General features: G+C 44.2%; 1 protein-coding gene across 4 annotated transcripts in view; it reads left to right on the top strand.

Annotated features, from left to right (window-relative positions):
* The window catches only part of SLC25A21 (solute carrier family 25 member 21), a 564,588-nt gene that overhangs the window by 467,277 nt on the left and 78,239 nt on the right, over positions 1-19,072 (top strand). The window lies entirely within an intron of this gene.

The raw sequence follows: 19,072 nt of genomic DNA, 5'->3' as shown, positions 1-19,072 counted from the left end.
CTTCTTTTTCTCATTTGCTTTCCTGCTACTTCATGAAAAAGGCAAGCCCTTTTTCTGTTCATTCATGTGTCTCTCCCTTCCATCTCTGAGTAGGTGTCCATCCCTCTTCTCTGTTTCAGGGCTGCTAGCATGGTTTGTGGCTCCATCCCTGTAACTGTCAGAGATTAGTCAGTTAGTGGGAAGGATAAAGAAACTTCTGGCTGCAGAACACATTGATCTGAATCACAGAATGAGATTTCTAGCGAGGGCTAGAGGTGAGTTTGCCATCAAAAGACACATCGAATTTGTAACAACTCATTTCTGGACATCATGTCATCAAACTTTGTGAAAAAATCTAGAAACCATATGCATGTTCATAAACATGAAGTGAGACTGACTTACAGAAATGGTCGTAGTGCTTTCAGACACTGTGACCACTATTTCAGGATGCTGGCCGCACACACACACACAAATGAAGTCCATTTTTCTTTTTTATTATATTTATGTATTTATTTATTTATTTATTGGTTAGAAACAGCCAAAAAATTGAAAGGGGGGAGAGAGAGAGAGAGAGAGTAGGAGAGAGAGAGAGAGAGAGAGAGACCTATAATACTGCTTTACCACTTGTGAAACTCCCCTTGCAGTTGGGGAGTAGAGACTTGAACCAGCTACCTTAGGCATTGTAACATGTGCGCTCAACCAGGTGCACCACCAGTCAGCTCCATGAAGTCTATTTTCAAGGCTAGCATGAAAATGTAAAATAATATTAAATACAAAAGGCAAACTATAGATTAATGTATATCTTATGATTCTTCTTATGTTTTTAAGTTATCTAAACATTTGCATATTTTATATTCATAGAGATATTTTCAATCTCTAGAGTCAACTGTGCCATCAAAGTACCTTTTACAATGCATACAAAATTGAGAGTGTTTAGAAATGTCATAGAAATTTGATATTGCCACTGCATTCAAGTGTGTCATCTGTTGAATTTTAAAATTTTGAGATTTTTTAAAATTTCATGACACTGAATGCTTTTTGTAATTGTTCAGTTGGGTTATTGGAAAAGCCATGGTGCATTTTTTCACAGAAAAAGTATGTCATGTGGCAGGAGCAGATAGCATAATGGTTATACAGAGAGACTTTCATGCCTGAGGCTATGAAGTCCTAGGTTTAATCCCCTGCCCCACATACACCACCACCACCGTAAGTGAGAACTGAACACAGCTCTGGTTAAAAAAAAAAAAAAAATTTATTTTTCTGACAGCCTGGCCCACTAGTAATTAAATTTTATTGTATTTTACAAAAGTATTAATCCATAAGGGTGGGAAATAAATAAAGTTATTCCTTTACCACAGAACATTTGAGAAGCTATAATCTGGTTGTATGAGCAGAGCTCCATATTCATACTTTCATTTCACATTTTCCATCTTTATGTATTGTTTAAATATTTACCCTGACTATATGTCACTTTTTGTTTTTAACCAGATCACTGCTGCTCAGTTCTACCTTATGGAGGTGCTAGGGACCGTACCTGGAACCTCAGAGCCTCAGACATGAATGTCTTTTTGTGTAATCTTTATGCTAGTTCCCCAGTTACTTACATGTTGCTTTTATGATTAAATATTTAGAAATGCTTGAATACGGTTGTAAAAAAGGTTATGGGTTCTAATTAGCACATCCTTGCTTTACTCATCTGTCCTAAAATTTCTTTTCTCCTTTTTTTTTAAAAAAAGATTTTATTTATTTATTAATGAGAAAGATAGAAGGAGAGAAAGTACCAGATATCACCATGTTACGTGTGCTGCCGGGGATAGAACTCAAGACCCCATACTTGTGAGTCTAATGCTTTACCCACTGTGCCACCTCCCAGACCACTGTCCTAAAATTTCAATCACAGCATCTCTCGAAACTCTCCCATACTAAGAAATTTCCCAAGCTTAAAAAGCATTTCTTTGGCAAGAAGACCAGAGGGTGCCAATAAAATGGTGATGCTAATCATGACAGACCAGCCATACATGAAAAATACATAAATAAAAATAAAACCAGACTTCTACATCATTGGGCACAGCTGGAGCGAACACTTTTCTCTCAGACAAGACCACTGGGCTCATGACTCATTAAATCTCACTGAATTACAGATCCAAAATCCTCCAGGGAGCCTCGTGAACCACGTAATGTTTCTCGCTCCGCATCTTCAATTATGTATCTTTGATTTAGCTGACAGATGTGAAACAGTGTGCGGAGCCAAGACAATCCCCATGTGGCTGCGCATGTGCAAAGGTAGCATCAGAGCCCTGTCTTCCAGCTCCATTTGGCATATGCCTTTCTGATCCCTCAGAACCTTCCTTCTCCACCCACCTTCCATCAGCCCCTGTTCCATCACCTTCCACCCATTCCCTGTCATGGGTTGCCTGGACACACCCGTTTTTCCTCAAGCCCCTCTTCCTTTTGGAGGGGCTCCCAAAGCACAGGGGAATGTGTGCCAATCTGAGAAACCACCTCTTTCATTCTGGGATGGCACCACCCCAGCAGTCTATCAAGCTTTTCAGTAGAGAAATTAGGGCAATATCTGGCTGCATCCCAGGCCCTGACTGCCAGGATCATATAGAGAAACATCTGGCTGGACAGTTGGAAGCACTTGGCTGGGCCATGCAGGAAATCAACTTTCATCCTAAATCCCAGCTCTCCTTTGCTGTCCAGGCCTCTAATAACATCCTTCCAGCCTCTGGGGCCACAGCTCTGAGGCTGTCACCAGGCCTACAGCCTGGTGCTGCTGTAATGCTGATGGGTTTCCAAGCCTCTTGGGAGTGTGGGTTATAAGGAAATCAAAGACCACCACTAGAGGGTATTTACAGAGATAAATGGGGGATAGTCACTATGTATGTGAGTGTGTGTGTGTGTGTGTGTGTGTGTGTGTGTGTGTGTGTGTAGACATGGGGCTCATGGGATTGGTCTGTATACAAAATACCCACTTTCTGAAATGCTGGTTTGTCATGGTGATTCAGAACTGTGAGTCACCTGCTGTATTCTTCTATGAATTGGTAACCTCAGTGCTTGTCGTTGTATGGAAAAGTTTCAGTGTCAGAGTTTTCTAAATCTAGTCAGCAGATTCATCCCCACTCAACATATTCGAGGGTGTGGTCTAGAGTGTAGCTTGTCAAGGTTTGAGACTGAATAGAAATCTCTGTTCTGCTTTTCTCTTTATAGTTGTAGACAGTAGTTTATATGATTTTCATTTAAGGTTTTTACTTTTCAATGTTATTCCTTAGCCTTTATCATTTTCATTGCAAGCATTAATCTTAGTTGATTGTCATGATTACTGAGTGTGTATCCTAACTGTGGTTATGAGGCTAATTCCCTTAGCTTCTGAGAGTCTTTATCTCATCTTGAAATAAAAATGAAAAAAGATGGTATATTAAACAACTTGCACTAAATCATATTTACCTCTCCAGTGTGTTTCGTACTCACCATTCACCCCCTTCCTTCTTTCATAACCCTCAAAGAAAGTGCAAGAGTGCTAGGTAGGTCTGTATTGTGTAAATATATGTGCATGTGTGTATGTATGTGTGTATTTTACATATATACACAACAGAATGGTGTGGATGAAACAAATCTAGATTAATCTTTGTCCACAAAGATTACTACTCAGTGAGACCTTCCCTGGAGACCTGATCAGAATCAGTACCTCCCTCCTGTCCCCCATACCAACCAATTACTCTCCTGTTTAATTTTCCTTATAACTTTTTTTGTGGTTTCCAGGACTTCACTGTTCTAGGTGGCTTTTTTCAGACAGAAATAGAGAAAGAGGGTGGGGGTAGATAGCATAATGGTTATGCAAAGAGACTTTCATGCCTGAGGCTCTCAAGTCCCTGGTTCAATCCCCTACACTGCCATAAGCCAGAGCTGAGCAGTGCTCTGGTTAAGAAAAAAAAAGAAAGAAAAGAAAGAAAGAGAGAGAGAGAGAGAAAGGGGAGAGAGAGAGAGAGAGAGAGAGAGAGAGAGAGAGATCACAGAGCTGAAATGTTCTATAATGCAGAGTGTAGGGAAGTTGTGAGGATGTGGTGGAGCCTGGCAGGTCTTGATCTGAGAGATGTGTCCATCCTGTTAGTCTCTCTCTCTACAGAGAGGTTGAGTAAGGGGGACTCAGGAACCTCAAAAGGTTGCCTGCCATATCAGACTTCCCTGCCTCACAAAACACCCTGTATTTTTCTGCCTCCAGGAGCCCGGCATGCCTTAAAACATTAAGCCTGCTCCACCCTGCATTCCTTGATACTATGGCCAGTCCTTTTATTATCTACATATCAATCTTCTGCTTTGTCTTACAAATGACTAAAGGTCTCCTTCCTAAGTCCCCACAGGTTATTGCTAATCCTACCAGTTGAACCCCCTAGCAACAGTTGCTAGGGAGGTCCATACCATTCCCAGCCCCTTTTGCCTTTCTCTGCCCCATTCCTAACCATGTATGGTATTGTCAAGCCACTTCCGTTTCTGTCTTGTCTCTTCTGTGTTCTGACATGGGGGGGGTGGGGGGGTGGGCACATTCAGACCAGGAGGCTGACGCAGCATTGCAGTTTGTGCCACGTGGCTTAACCAGGTATGCTACAGCCCAACGCCGGGGCACTCGAATGAATAAAGATTTGAATTGCCTTGCCGCCACAAGCTTGGTTCCTGAGTCATCTCTCTCTTTCTCTCTCTCTCTCTCTCTCTCTCTCTCTCTCTCTCTCTCTCATGTGTCACTAGCCCAACAGCAGAGAGAGTCAGGCTCAAACCCTGTTATAACTGACTTACTTCACTTAACACAAGTTAAGTGAAGGCTGAATGATATTTCATTGTACGTATATACTGTATTAGGGTTTGTTTATCCACTCGTTTGCTGATATTTGAGTTGTTTTCAACTTTGGTCTACTGTGAATAATGTTGCTGTGAACACTGGTATGCAAATATATATTTATAGCAATATCTATTTGACTTCCTGCCTTCAGTTCCTTAAGCTATATCTCCCTAAGTAAAATTGTTGAATCATATGGCAAATTCATTTTTAGTTTTTAGAGCAACCACCATATTGTTTTCTCACAAAAGTTATGCCATTCTTTATCCATAATATACAAGAGCCCCTATGGAGCAGAGGACAGTAGTTGCCATTTCAGTGGCTGTAAGGTGGTATTTCCTTGTGGTTTGCTCTGCATTTCCCAGATCCTTACTGATGCTGATCCAACATCATCCCCCCCCCCCCAATATTTGTTGCCTGTTTATTGTGACTTCCCAGTGCCAGGCTGAGTATGGGAAATGTGTCTAATCTGTTCACTCAGAGAACCAAGGCTGACACATCACACATTCTGGGTCGGTTATTGAATGAAAACAAAAACAAAAACAAAAAAAACAACCAAGTACTTTTGCTGAGGAGAACATTCTAGAAGCTAGGTTACTATTGTTCGGGAACTCACATTTTTACTAGGAGTCATAAGTAAATGTATAATGGATTAGTGTTGGTATGCTTCTAAATTCTGCTTCTAAGACCCCTTCTGTTTCATTGGTTTAATCCCCCCTGCTTAACACTGTATTCTATTTACATAGCCACTGTTAACTAAGCACTACCCTGCCTCCAGGGCATTGGTTTAATCCTCACTGTTTTGCACTCTTTTCCCTTCTCCCCACCCTCTATCCTACGTACATCCTCTTCAGACCTGACGCTTCCACCTCAGGATATATAAGGACAGGATTGTGATTAGAGAGAGCTTAGATTGCGCTGCGTTCCACATGAATAGAGACTGAACTGTGTACCACTCAGCCATGAGTCCCTGGTCATCTCTCTCTCCCGCCTGCGAAGCTAGCCCGGCAGATTAGCTCACCTGAAGAGCCCCAGAGAGCCTTGGTTCCCTCCAAAGTGAATAAAGAAAGGACTTTCCTACAATCTTCAGCTCATGTAGCCATAGGTGTGGTCCTGCTTGTCTTGCCACGGGGTCCACTGGGCCACTTCCTGCTGTACCTATTCTGCAGAGTGCAGGGCTGTTAGCAGAATGAGAGGGAAATGCCCTCATTTAAAGTTTGCCCTTCTGTTTAGACAGTGAAACCATGCTTTATGCCAATCAAGATTTCTTCTCGTCATGATAGATGGTGGCAAAATGAAATACTAATCTCTTTTGAAAAATACGTGGGCAAGATAATAATGGCACTGGAGTGCCTTGATATGGTTCCTAAATAAATCAGTGAGGAAACCAAGACCTAGGTCTCAGAGAAGTCAAGTTCCTCCAGCCAGTCGGGCCTTGAAGGGGCTAAGGCTTGCTACCCCATTCATTAGTGACTAATTGTAACAGCAGTCTCAAAGACCATAGATAGCTGTATCCGAGGTCAGGAGCATACCTGCAGTTAACCATCTCTGACTCCAAAGAGAGACTACACACTAGAGCAGAGAGTATAGGAAAGTGAAAGGGAGTTCATGAATTTGCTGGAGAATTACTTGATGATAGTCCCCAGTACTCTGGCTTGCTTCCTATCAGATGGGCATTGGGGTAAGAACAACACTCCATCCTTAAGATTTAAAAAATTTTTTTTTTTACTAAGCAAAACTGAATAAAATTTAATAGAAAGCAGATATGAGACTTTAGACACTGCCAGTTGATTATGGAATCAAAGATACTATAAATACAAGATATAAGATACATGACATCCTTTGTCTTTATGTTTATTTTACTGTTGTCATATTTGGATGTATCATTTAGGACTTATTTCCAAAAATTATCATTTCTACTCATAGGTAAGCCTTACTGACTTTGTTCTAATTGTGTGTGAACTGAATATTTCTTGGTGGTGGTGGTGGTGGTGTGTGTGTGTGTGTGTGTCGTATGCTTTACATTGGTTTGTTCTAGCCCTCCCCCACCAAGAGAATTGGATGAGTCCTGTTAATTTCGCGGGCCCACTTGGCCCCGCCCCAAAAGGAACCCGGAGAGAGGGTTCCTGAGTCCGAGAGTTCCTGAGTTCTAGAGTAAGGGAGAGGGTTCCTGACTTCGAGAGTGCCAGAGTGACTGAGTTCCTGAGTTCGAGAGTTTCAGGGTTAGAGAGTAAGAGAGAGTTCCACAGTGGAAGAGTTTCAGGGGGTTCCCGAGTACGAGAGTTCCAGAGTTGGAGAGTTCCTGAGTTCGAGAGTTGGAGGGTTACAGAGTAAGAGAGAGTTCCACAGTTGAAGAGTTTCAGAGTGCCAGAGTTGGAGAGTTCCAGAGTTCCTGAGTTCCAGAGTAAGGGAGAGGGTTCCTGAGTTCGAGAGTAAGAGAGAGAGTGCTTGCGCCGCCGCAAAGAGACAGCGGAGTTCTGTTTGGTGATTAGTTTGTCTTAGTTTATGAATCGTTGTTCCTGAATAAAGAAATACAGCTTCCCTGCCCAGCCGTTGTCTCCGCGTCTCTGTTACCTGCCCGTGAAGCTAGCCGGCCCGGCAAGAGCCTCCGAAATTTTAACAACAAATGGCGCCCACGTGGACCTGACCTGCGCATCTCTCAGATAAGTGAAGACAATTTGGCTACCTATGCACTATGGCCTTCTCTTCTGCTTGTGAAGAGATCTCCAAAGGCCTCTGCTCTTTCTTCACGAGACTGTTTTGCTGTTTCTGGAACATTTATCTCTGGACCACTCTGTGGTTTCCACTAGCTCGGGCGAACTCAGAACAGCCAGCGGGAAGAGCCAGCGGGCAGGAGGCAAGGCACGGAGCTGCCGTTTCCACCTGGTTAAACAGCCAGCCAGCCGGCTGCGCCCAGATAACCCCGCGCACCGCGCCCGCAGCCCCGCAGCCCCGCAGCCCGCAGGAGGCCTACGCCAGCACACAAAAGCCCCAAGAGCCCAATGCCAACATGCCGGAGCCCTGTGCCAACACACAAGAGCCCGAGGCCAACACACAAGAGCCCGAGGCCAGCCCACAGGAGCTGGCTCTCCACCGCGTGGCGCAGGGCACTGGACGCGTGATCCCTCCACACTGCTCGGCCACTGCGAGCAGGGCAGCAGACATGGCAGGGCCATGGGGCAGGGCCACGGCGGCCTATCATGGCCGCCACCCCTGGGCACCTAGGCCCACGCCTTCTACAAAACTGGCCTGCCTGCCCTCTTTCTATGAATTCTGGAACCATCCCTGGCCTCCCGGACCCCCGGGCTCCCTGCTGAAACTGGGCACACGAGATCTCCAGCCGCCGGTCCGGTCTGAAGGCAGACAAGCTGGAGTACGCAGAGATTCGTGCAGAGATTGCAACCTGCAATTCCTAGAAGTGAAGCTGTGCGGGAAGCCACCTCCGAATGGTGACCCCCCCCCAACCACTAAGACAGTACAGATTTAAATTCGTGTTTAAAATGACATGTCTTCGTAACAAAGGTTTCTCTCCTTGTGTATTAATGACCATGTTTATGTGTATGTTTAAAGTTTGGTAAACAGTAGCTTTAAGGCTAAATTCTTACTAGTCAAAGTTAAATGAAAAAGGTTTTCAATGTAATTCTCATAAAGATAAAATTAACTTACATTTAAAGTCTAAGGTAAAAATTAGTTAACAATCAATATATTTTAACTAAGTTAGTCTAAACAAAAGGTTAAATAGACTTGTTGATATGTAAAACACTACCTTCTCTATTAGAAATGGTAGATCGCACAATGGCTATGCTAATTATTCTCATGCCTGAGGTTTCCTCTCCGGCCCACACCTAGGGTGTGTCTCCATCTTAAATGGGTGTAACAAAAGGTTAAAAGACGTTGTTGATATGTAAAAGTCTCAAATTCCTTCTCTATTAGAAATGTTAGATCGTGCAGTAGATATGCTAATAACAAGTTTTGTTTCATAGTAAGTAAGTTGCAGCCAGCTGCCTTTGGGACCCTAGGACGTTCCCCGCCCCCATGCAATTGCCCGTCGAGGCAAGTAGCCCCCCAGAGGCAAGAAATGTTTTTATTTTTTTCAGATATGGCCCCCTCAGGCCTTCCCTTGGCAACATGCTGGTTTTTGTTATATATGTTTCTGTTCACCCCACACCCTTGATACTATAGTCATTTAGTTAAAAAGAAAAGGGGGAATTGTCGTATGCTTTACATTGGTTTGTTCTAGCCCTCCCCCACCAAGAGAATTGGATGAGTCCTGTTAATTTTGCGGGCCTGCTTGGCCCCGCCCGAAGGAACCCCGAGAGAGGGTTCCTGAGTCCAAGGGTTCCTGAGTTGGAGAGTGCGAGAGTTCCGGAGTTCCTGAGTTCGAGAGTTTCAGGTTTTCAGAGTAAGAGAGAGTGCCAGAGTGCCAGAGTTTCAGAGGGTTCCCCAGTACGAGAGTTGCTGAGTTCCGGAGTTCGAGAGTTTCAGGGTTACAGAGTAAGAGTGCCAGAGAGACAGAGTTCCAGGGTTCCTGAGTTCCAGAGTAAAAGAAAGAGTGCTTGCGCCGCCGCAAAGAGACAGCAGAGTTCTGTTTGGTGATTAGTTTGTCTTAGTTTATGAATCGTGGTTCCTGAATAAAGAAATACAGCTGCCCTGCCCAGCCGTTGTCTCCGCGTCTCTGTTACCCCCCGTGAAGCAAGCCAGCCTGGCAAGAGCCTTCCGAAAATTTAACAACAGTGTGTGTGTTGGATAATGGTGCACCAGTAGAGTGCACGTTACCCTGCCTGAGGAACTGGGTTCAAGACTCTGATCTCCACCTACAGGGAGGAAGCTTCATGAGTGGTGGAACAGTGCTACAGGAATCTCTCCTTCTCTCTGTCTCTGTCTTCCAGAGCCAGAGATAACCAGTGATAAGATGATCTCTCTCTATCTCCAACTCTATCAAAAGAAAATTTTTTTTTTTAAATTAGGCTGAAGGTAGTTGTTCTGCAGTCACTGAGTGCCAGTGATAAAACTGGTGGGGGAAAAAGGAAAAAAAAAGAAAAGAGGGAGTCAGGTGGTAGTGCAGCGGGTTAAACACAGGTGGCACAAAGCACAAAGACTGGCAGAAGGATCCTGGTTTGAGCCCCCAGTTCCCCACCTGCAGAGGAGTCGCTTCACAAGCAGTGAAGCAGGTCTGCAGGTGTCTATCTTTCTCTCCCCCTCTCTTTCTTCCCCTCTTCTCTCCATTTTTTGTGCCACCTGCACTTAACCCACTGCACTACCACCTGACTCCCTATTCACAACTTTTCTTACCCACTCATCTATCATTGGACATCTGGATTGCCTAAAGGGTACTGCTGTTTTATTTTTATTTATTTATTTTATTTGTCTCCAGGGTTATTGCTGGGGCTTGGTGCCAGCACTATGAATTTGTTGTATGCTTTACACTGGGTTGTTCTAGCTCTCCCCAGCCAAGAAAATTGGATCAGTCCTGCTAGTTTTGCGGCCCGCCTGGCCCCGCCCCAAGGAACCCCGAGAGGGTTCCAGAGTTGCAGAGTTCGAGAGTGCTTGGCGCCACTGCGGGGGTAAGAGGCAGCAGAGTTCTGTTTGGTGATTAGTTTGTCTTAGATTATGAATCGTTGTTCCTGAATAAAGAAATACAGCTTTCCTGCCCAGCCGTGTGTCCTTGAGTCTCTGTTACCCGCCCGTGAAGCTAGCCCAGCCAGCTGGAGCCACCGAATTTTAACAACATGAATTCATTGCTCCCAGTGGCCATTTTTCCTTTTTTTTTTTCTATATTATTCAATAGGACAGAGAGAAATTGAAAGGGGTGGGAGGGTCTAAGAGAAAGGAGACAGAGAGGGGAGGGAAAATAGACACCTGCAGACCTGCTTCACCACTTGTGAAGGCGGGAGTGGGGGCTCAAACCTGGGCCCTTGAGCATGAGATATGTGCACTTAACCAGGTTACCACTGCCTGCCTGGGTGGGAAACCAAGAACTCATGGCGGCCTGGTAATACAAATCTTTATTAATGCGGGCCACCTCCCGCTCTGCATGCCAGCCCTTCTCCGGGTCAGGATGCGGGAGAGAAAAAGAGGGAAACCAGGAACAGAAGTGGGTTTTATAGGGTAAAAACCAGAAGTTGCGTATCAGAAACGGAAATGGCTAGGAAAGGGGGTGGAGAGAGGCAAAAGGCTTGCTGGGAAGGTGGAAGCGTCCTCAGCAACTGTTGATAGTTTTAACTGGGGGAATCTGTCATTTCACGAACATCTCATAAAAACTGCAGCAAAGGTGAGCGCGAGGAATCACATCATTGCAAGACTGGCCAGCTCCTCATGGGGCGCGAGCGCTTCCACACTACGATCATCCTCTCTGGCATTATGCTATTCCACTGCAGAATACTGTGCCCCAGGATGGTTCCGTAGCCCCCATGTCCACTTGGTCGATTCCAAATTATATTCCTCCATGAGGATCATTTCTGGAACCATCCGTCCCACCCCGGTTCCATGGCTGCCAGTTCTTAGCAACATTGCCCCGCCAGATATTCGTCGGGATGCGGCATCATCTAAGTTCATTTCCCACGTCTACGCTCGACTGGACCTGCCAATATACGTGGAGATCTTCGCCCACCCTGTCCAACGCTTGACGTCTCGTCACCCAATCTGGTCCCCTATGCCTACACTGAACTTCTCTGTTCCAGTCTCTTGGAAACAGAGTTGGCAGTCAGCTGAGGTAAAGAACAAACACCTCATCACAGACCCCTGCAGGCGTCAACCCGGCTTTGACCTAGCTCGTTATGATTGGGTCCTCCTCAATCGCTCTCGAACAGGCCATGGCCAGTGCGCCGCTATGTTCCATTGCTGGGGAGCCAGAGACGACCCGAACTGCCCCTGCGGCTCCAGACAGACTATGACCCACATAGTCAACGACTGCCACCTCTCCAGATTCAAAGGAGGCCTCGAAACTTTACATCAGGCTCAACCTGATGCTGTTGACTGGCTACGGAAGAAGGGCAAACGCTAGAAGAAGACTAGGGGAATTAGCAATACCCTGAGGGGATAACATGGTGGGGATCTTTCAGGCAAAAGAGTGATTATGTAAATAGACCATAGTGTCAGCAATGGAGCATGGAACAGAGCAGGGGAGGGACTGGCTTTAAGGCCCAACAACTGCCCAGCCCCAGGGCATTACAGTTTTAAGTAAAAAAATGGAAATGTCAGCCCTGACTGAAAAGGTGGTGTTGATCTAGCATCTGAGTAGGTGTGGTGGTGGTGGTGAGGTGGGGGGTATGATCTGCTACTGCTTTGAGAATAGCATGCTAGGAAACTAACCATGAGGCTGCCATCTTGGTTTGAGCAATATATTATTAGGGTTTAGGTCAGAGTAATGGAGACAAGAAAGAGAGAACTCAAGGACACACCCAAAATTTCTAACAAGAGTGAATTGAAAGAGGAAGTTGTCATTAGATGGCCTGGAGAATATTATGTGGAGAAAGTTGATAGAGAGGGAAAGTTGATAGTAAGTGGCTGTACTGGCGATATACTCAGCATAGAGCTAAGCAAGAAGTCACAGTGCTAGATGAAGTCACCCTGGAGAGACAGATGCTTCTAAAGTAGCTTGGATTCTGCTTAGTGTATATGACTTGCAGTTTCCTAGAACATTGAAGATGTGTTAGGAAAGTTGTTATCCGTAATTATTCTTCAATGGGAATAGTTTTTCACAATGATTGGAAGACTATGCACGGCCAGAGGTCCTTAAATTACATATTGTCTTTGCTTCATTAGACTCAGAAACATCAGTACATACTGGAGAGACAGCATGGCCTGTCAGAGCACAAACTTTCATGCCTGGGGCCACAGAGGCCACGAGACAGATTCAAACCCTGGTTACCACCTGATACCAGAACGGGCCAGTGCTCGGCGCTCTCTCCCTCTCTTCTTTTTTGTTCTTGCTGTATCTCTCAATCATAACAGAGAATTGTTTAGACTCCATTACTACCCATTACTCCATTGCTACTCTGTTATAATCAGTTACATAAGAATTCAGAGGACTGCTGATGACAAAGACTTTGGCTCATCCCTTCCTCCACTTAGAAAAAAAAGAATGCAGGGGCTGAATGGTGGCACACCTTGTTGAGCACACATATTACAACGCACAAGACCCCAGTTCGAGCCCCCAGTCCCCACCTGTAGAAGGCAAGCTTTGCAAATGGTGAAGCAGTGTTGCAGTGCTCTCTCTCTCTCTCTCTCCCTCTCCCTCTCTACCAGCCCCTTCCCGATTGATTCCTGGCTGTCTGTCTGTATCCAATGAATCAATAAAGACAATTAAAAAATTTAAATAAAAAAAATCAGAAAATATCTTAAAAAAAGAAAAAAAAGAATGCAGTGCTTTATTCCCTCCAAGGCATACAGCACATGCAGTCCTAGAAGGAAGGCTAGAACCAGGAAGTGGAATGACATTTCCCTGTGAACTTGCCACTGACTCTTCCCCGAGAACATGGGCCTTGAGCACCTATGTTGAAGAGCAGAGGTGTTGGAGTTAAGTAGACTTGAATTCGTATCCCAACTCCGCCACTAACCAGATGTCTGACTACTAGGAAGGCTGCATAACTTCTCTGAACCCCTACAGCCTTCTTTACAAAATGAAAGGCTAGAACCTGTTTGATGTAAAAGTGAATGGGCCAATAGAAAGCACTAAACACTTAGTGGCAGTTTTTTTGTTTCTAATGTTCAGGAGTCTCCGTTTTGTTAGAAGTCTAGTCCATGGTAATACTATTTCTGTGGGATGTAATTTAGTTTGGTGAGAGGCTGCTAAATCAGACTAAAATCTGCAATTTGTGGGATGGATTAGGACAACAGTTGAGTTGCATTGAGCTCTCGGACCACTAGGGGGCACCTCCAGAAATTAAGTTTGGAGCCTACTGTAAAAACTGGCGGCAAGAAAGAGTTAATGCAATTCCCCAAATGTGGCTTCTACTGGCCTACTGCTCAAGGAGCTTCATCCACAATATCTCTGACTCCAAACGTGCACGAATTAGTTGTAGCAGAATTCCACAACAGGGTGTGAATTCCTGAGGCACTGGGTCACACTCTTAGGTAAGATTCCATTTGGGAAGGACAATCTCTGAATTCTGAGACTTGCTTTCCATCCCAGCTGTGGCCCTGCAGGTTGATCAAGCTATTAAATCAGTCTACTTACTGCAATGTACTAATTCATTTTCAGAAGTGCTTGTAGAGAGAGCAGGCATTAAGTAAACAAATAAGAAACCCTCTATTCTGGCAGTGACGCCTTGAATTAATTTGCTCACCTTTTGTGCCTATGGCTTTTCGTGCTGGGCAAATAGCTAACACATAGTTGAATTTGAATTCAAACCAAAGGAGTGAAAGCTCCCTTCCACAACACCACTCCTAAACATACTGTTATTACCGACAGGTAACATCAAATTAGTGCTAAAAACAAAAGGGTGAGGATAAAGAACAGGAGTAACCATTACCAGGTAGCTCCTAACTTTTTTATAAATTACTGTATGGTGATATGACTTGTACATAATTCTTTTCAGTTAAACAAAAATGTTAAGGCTGTTAGTATCTGTGCAAGTGGATCTATGCACAAACTTGTATATGTTTAAGCACGTGTATTTCTTATTTGAATAAGTACATCTAATGTGATGTCACCTGAGTGTTACTTTGTGCAGAGCATGTGATATTACATGGAAGGCAGCATCTTGGGGAAGAAATGCTGGCAGGTGTAGTATCAAGATCTGTCTACCATCTCAGAGAAGGCTTAGAAAATTGAAGCTTCATTGATTTGGGAACCAAAGGCATTTGACCCTTGAAAAAAGTGTCCCACCTAACATTTGGAGTGGAGGTTATCAAATGAGTGAAGGAAACGTGTTTCAAAAGAGGACGGAGGGGGTGGGGGGCTGGGCAGTAGCACGGTGGCACAGCGGGTTAAGTGCAAATGATGTGAAGCGCAAGGACTGGCATAAGGATCCTGGTTCGAGCTCCCCCCCTCCGCGCAGGGAGTTCGTTTCACAGGTGGTGAAGCAGTTGTCTATCTTTCTCTCCCCGTCTCTTCCCCTCTCTATTTCTCTCTGTCCTATCCAGCAATAATAACAACAAGGTCAACAAAATTGGAAAAATGGCCTCCAGGAGCAGTGGATTTGTAGTGCAGTCACTGAGCCCCAGCAATAGCCCTGGAGAAAAAAAAAGACAGACAGTATAAAGAAAATGGATAAATGGGACAATGAAAAGAACATTGGTGACAAGATGTAGGTGACTACAATGGATTAAGAAATTTCTGGGGGGTTGGGCGGTGGTGCAGCGGGTTAAGCGTAAGGATCCTGGTTGGAGCTCCTGGCTCTCCACCTGCAGGGGAGTTGCTTCACAGGTGGTGAAGTAGGTCTGCAGGTGTCTATCTTTCTCTCACCCTCTCTGTCTTCCCCTCCTCTCTCCATTTCTCTCTTCCCCTCCTCTCTCCATTTCTCTCTTCCCCTCCTCTCTCCATTTCTCTCTGTCCTATCCAGCAACAAAGGCATGAATGGTAACGATAATAATGACCACAACAAGGATAAAGCAACCAGGGCAACAAAAGGGAAAAAATGGCCTCCAAGAGTAGTGGATTCGTGGTGCAGGCACCGAGCCCCAGCAATAAGCCTGGAGGCAAAAAAAGAAAGAAAGAAATTTCTCTAGTGGGTTTGTTTATCAAAGGGATGATAAACAGTCAGGAAAGCGGGGTTAAGTAGTAATGCAGCAGGTTTAGCGCACGTGGCTCAAAGCGCATGGACTGGCAAAAGCCCGGTTTGAATCCCTCAGCTCCCCACCTGCAGGAGGGTTGCTTGACAGGCAGTGAAGCAGGTCTGCAGGTTTCTGTCTTTCTCTCCCCCTCTCCTTCTTCCCCTTCTCTCTCGATTTCTTTCTGTCCTATCTAACAACAACTACAGCAATGACAAAAATAATAATAATGACAACAACAAGGGCAACAAAAATGGAAAAAATGGCCTCCAAGAGCAGTGGATTCGTAGTGCAGGCACTGGGCCCCAGCAATAACTCTGGAGGCAAAAAAATTAAATTAATATGAATAAAAACAGTCAGAAAGGTCCTCTTTCCTGGTTTTAGCCCCAGTTGAAGAACTGGAATAGTAGAGTTAGTTATTTGGGGGTTTGTGTGGTTTCTGTTCTTTTCACAGTTGCTGTCCACATGAGTCCACCTGCCCATAATGATTCGTTTTTGTTTCTTTGTTTTTTGCCATCAGGATGTATTGCTGGGGCTTGGGAAGGCTGCATGGTGAATCCATTGCTCCCAGAGCTAATTTTTTGTTTTCTTATTTTTTTATTTAGTTAATAGGACAGAGAGAAATTGAGAGAAGAGGGGGAGATGAAAAAGGAAAGAGCAAGAGAGAGGAGCAAGCGAGCAAGAGAGAGAGAGAGAGAGAGACAGCTGAAGAACTTCTTTCATTGCTCATGAAGTTTCCCCCTGCAGGAGAACCAAGTCCTTACACGTGGTAACATGTGCACTTAACCAGATGCACCACTGCTACCATCTTAATGAGTCCCTTTTTTTATATTATTATTTTGACTGGGTCGAGTAATAGCTTATAGAAAATGCAGTTGTTGACACATGTGTAAAATTTCTCAGTTTTCTGCAAAGCACTCTCACGCCCAGCCTAGGTCCTCCTTCACCGTCATCCACCCGGATCTGAAAGTCCCCACCTTCTCCCAGAATCCTTTATTAGATGCGATGCACCAAACTATGTTCTACTTAGCGTTTCCCCTTTCTGTCCTAGTTTCTCAGCCTCTGTCCCTGAGTGAGATCACGCCATATTCATCCTTCTCTTTTTGGCTTATCTCACTTCACATGATTCCTTTAAGCTCCATCCAACATGAGGAAGAAGGTGAATTCATCAATCTTAACATCTGAGTAGTATTCCTTTGTGTATATAGACCACAACTTTCTTAGTTACACATCTGTTTTTGGATACCTAGGTTGCTTCCAAGTGTGGCCTATGTATTACAAACTGTACTGCTGTGAACATAGATACACACAGATCTCTTTGTGTGAGTGTGTTTGATTCCTTAGGATCTATCCCCAGGAGAGGAATTGCAGGGCCATAGGGTAGTTCTATTTCTAGCCTTCTGAGAGTTCTCCAGACTGCTCTCCACAGGGGTTGGACCAATTGACATTCCCACCAGCAGTGCTGGAGGGTTCCTTTACCCCTGCAGCCTCTCCAGCACATGCTTTGTTGTCACTATTTTTTCTGATGTATGACATTCTCAAAGGGGTGACATGATATCTCATTGTTGTCTTTATTTGCAGTTCTCTGATAATCAGTGACTTGGAACATTTCTTTATATATGGCTGTTGGTCTTTGGATCTCTTCTGTGGTGAATATTCTGTTCATATCCTCTCCCCACTTTTGGATGGGGTCATTTGGTTTTTTGTTATTGAGTTTGGTAAGCTCTTTATATATTTTGGTTATTAGCTTTTTGTCTGATGTGTGGCATGTAATGATCTTCTCCCATTCTGTGTGGCTCTCTTTGTTTGGTTGGTTGTGCAGAAGGCTTTTGACATGCAGAGGCTTTTCAAATTGATGTAGTCCCATTGGTTTATGTTTTTCTCCCATCTTCCATGTGACTGGACTTGAGTTATTGAAAATACCTGTAAAACTTAGATAGAAAAGAGTGTTGCCAACATTTTTTCTCTAAGTATTTGATAGTTTTTTGTCTAACATCCAAGTTCTTGATGCCTTCAGAGTTTACTTTTGTGTTTGGTGAAATGTAATGGTTCAGTTTCATTCTTCTGCATGTTTCAATCCAATTTTCCAAGCACCATTTATTGAAGAGACTCTCCTTTCTCCAGCTAATAGTTTGGGCCCCCCTTGTCAAAAACTAGATGTCCATAGGTGTAGGAGCCCTTAATATTTCTTATTTCTCTTTCTTTTCTTTCCTGCCTTCCTTCCGTTCTCCCTCCCTCCCTTCCTTCATTCCTTCCTACTTTCCTCCTCTCCTCTTTATTTCTCTCTTATGTCTTCCTTTCTCTTTTTCTACTAGTGTTAACACTGCAGCTGGGTGCCTGTACCATTACTAGTAGTTATTTTTCATTTTGATAGAGACAGAGAGAAGTAGGGAGAGAGACACAGAGAGAGAGAGAGAGAGAGGGAGAGAGAGAGAGAGATCTGCATCAGTGCTCCACCACTCCTGAAACTTCTTGCAGGTAGTGCAGGGGCTTGAACCACAGTCCTTACACAGGGTAATGCGTGTGCTCTACTGAGTGTTCCACCACCCAGCCCTGACTCTCATTTCTTCATAGAAATGTACTTAATTATTAGAAGCATTGCAGGCTTCTGCCACTGAAGATTAGTACATGTATAAGTTTCGAATTCCTGTGACTTGGAGCTTATTGGACAAGTTGAGAAACACTCCCTTGTACTCATTATTCGCCGTCTTGGCTGCTTCTCAGACACAGTTGTGCTTTTTCTTCTCTTCCCGTTTTCCATCTGAGTTCTGGTTCTCCTATCACGCTAATGCTTTCCTCGGGCTGAGCTGTGCAATGCGCTTCATGCACTGAACACCCCTGCCAACCTTCCAGGGAATGGAGCCACAAACCTACCTCCTAAATGATACTGACAGCTCAACTCATTTTCTGTATCTTTGAAAATCAAAGTTGTAGTTTACTTTAGAAGCATCAACTAAGTTTAATTGTCACTGTAAGATCATACTGAAAGTTTAGTTCAAAAACATGGGTTTGGGAAACTGTAAAGAATTCCTCCATACAGCTTTTAATGAAATTGGTATGGTTCTGGGGGGGACATATGTATCCCCCAAAAAACACATGTACAAACTTAATTCAATTAATTCCCTGTAATGAAAAATAATAACAGTTTTTTTTTGCCTGGAGACCTGACGGGAATTGAAGCAGGGAAAAATAGTCTTGTTCGTTTTCTGTCAGAATGTTTGGGCTGTAACTTTCATTATGATGCATTTCCTTGAAGTTCAAGTCCTGCTGTCCTATGAAAAAAAATCTGTGTCTGTTGTTCTGTTTGGTCATTTTTCCTCTCCTTTGAAGGATACGTATTTTTTTTCCTCTCTCCTTCACCTAAATGAAAATGGCCTCAAGATGCGTGCAATTTTGTGAACTTTAGATTGCAGATTCTCCATAATTCAAATAACAGAGCCATGAAAAACTCCCTCTTTCGTTTGGAGTCTGTGAGCTGTTGAGATTTAGAGAGTGTAAATGATGTCAGAATAATGCCCTAAAGGGACGGTGCCAGGGCCAGAATCCTGC

This window comes from Erinaceus europaeus, chromosome 16 (assembly GCF_950295315.1).
Source record: "Erinaceus europaeus chromosome 16, mEriEur2.1, whole genome shotgun sequence".
NCBI lineage: Eukaryota > Metazoa > Chordata > Mammalia > Eulipotyphla > Erinaceidae > Erinaceus > Erinaceus europaeus.
The sequence above is the reverse complement of the archived record's forward strand: the minus strand, read 5'-3'. Positions and strand labels throughout refer to the sequence as shown.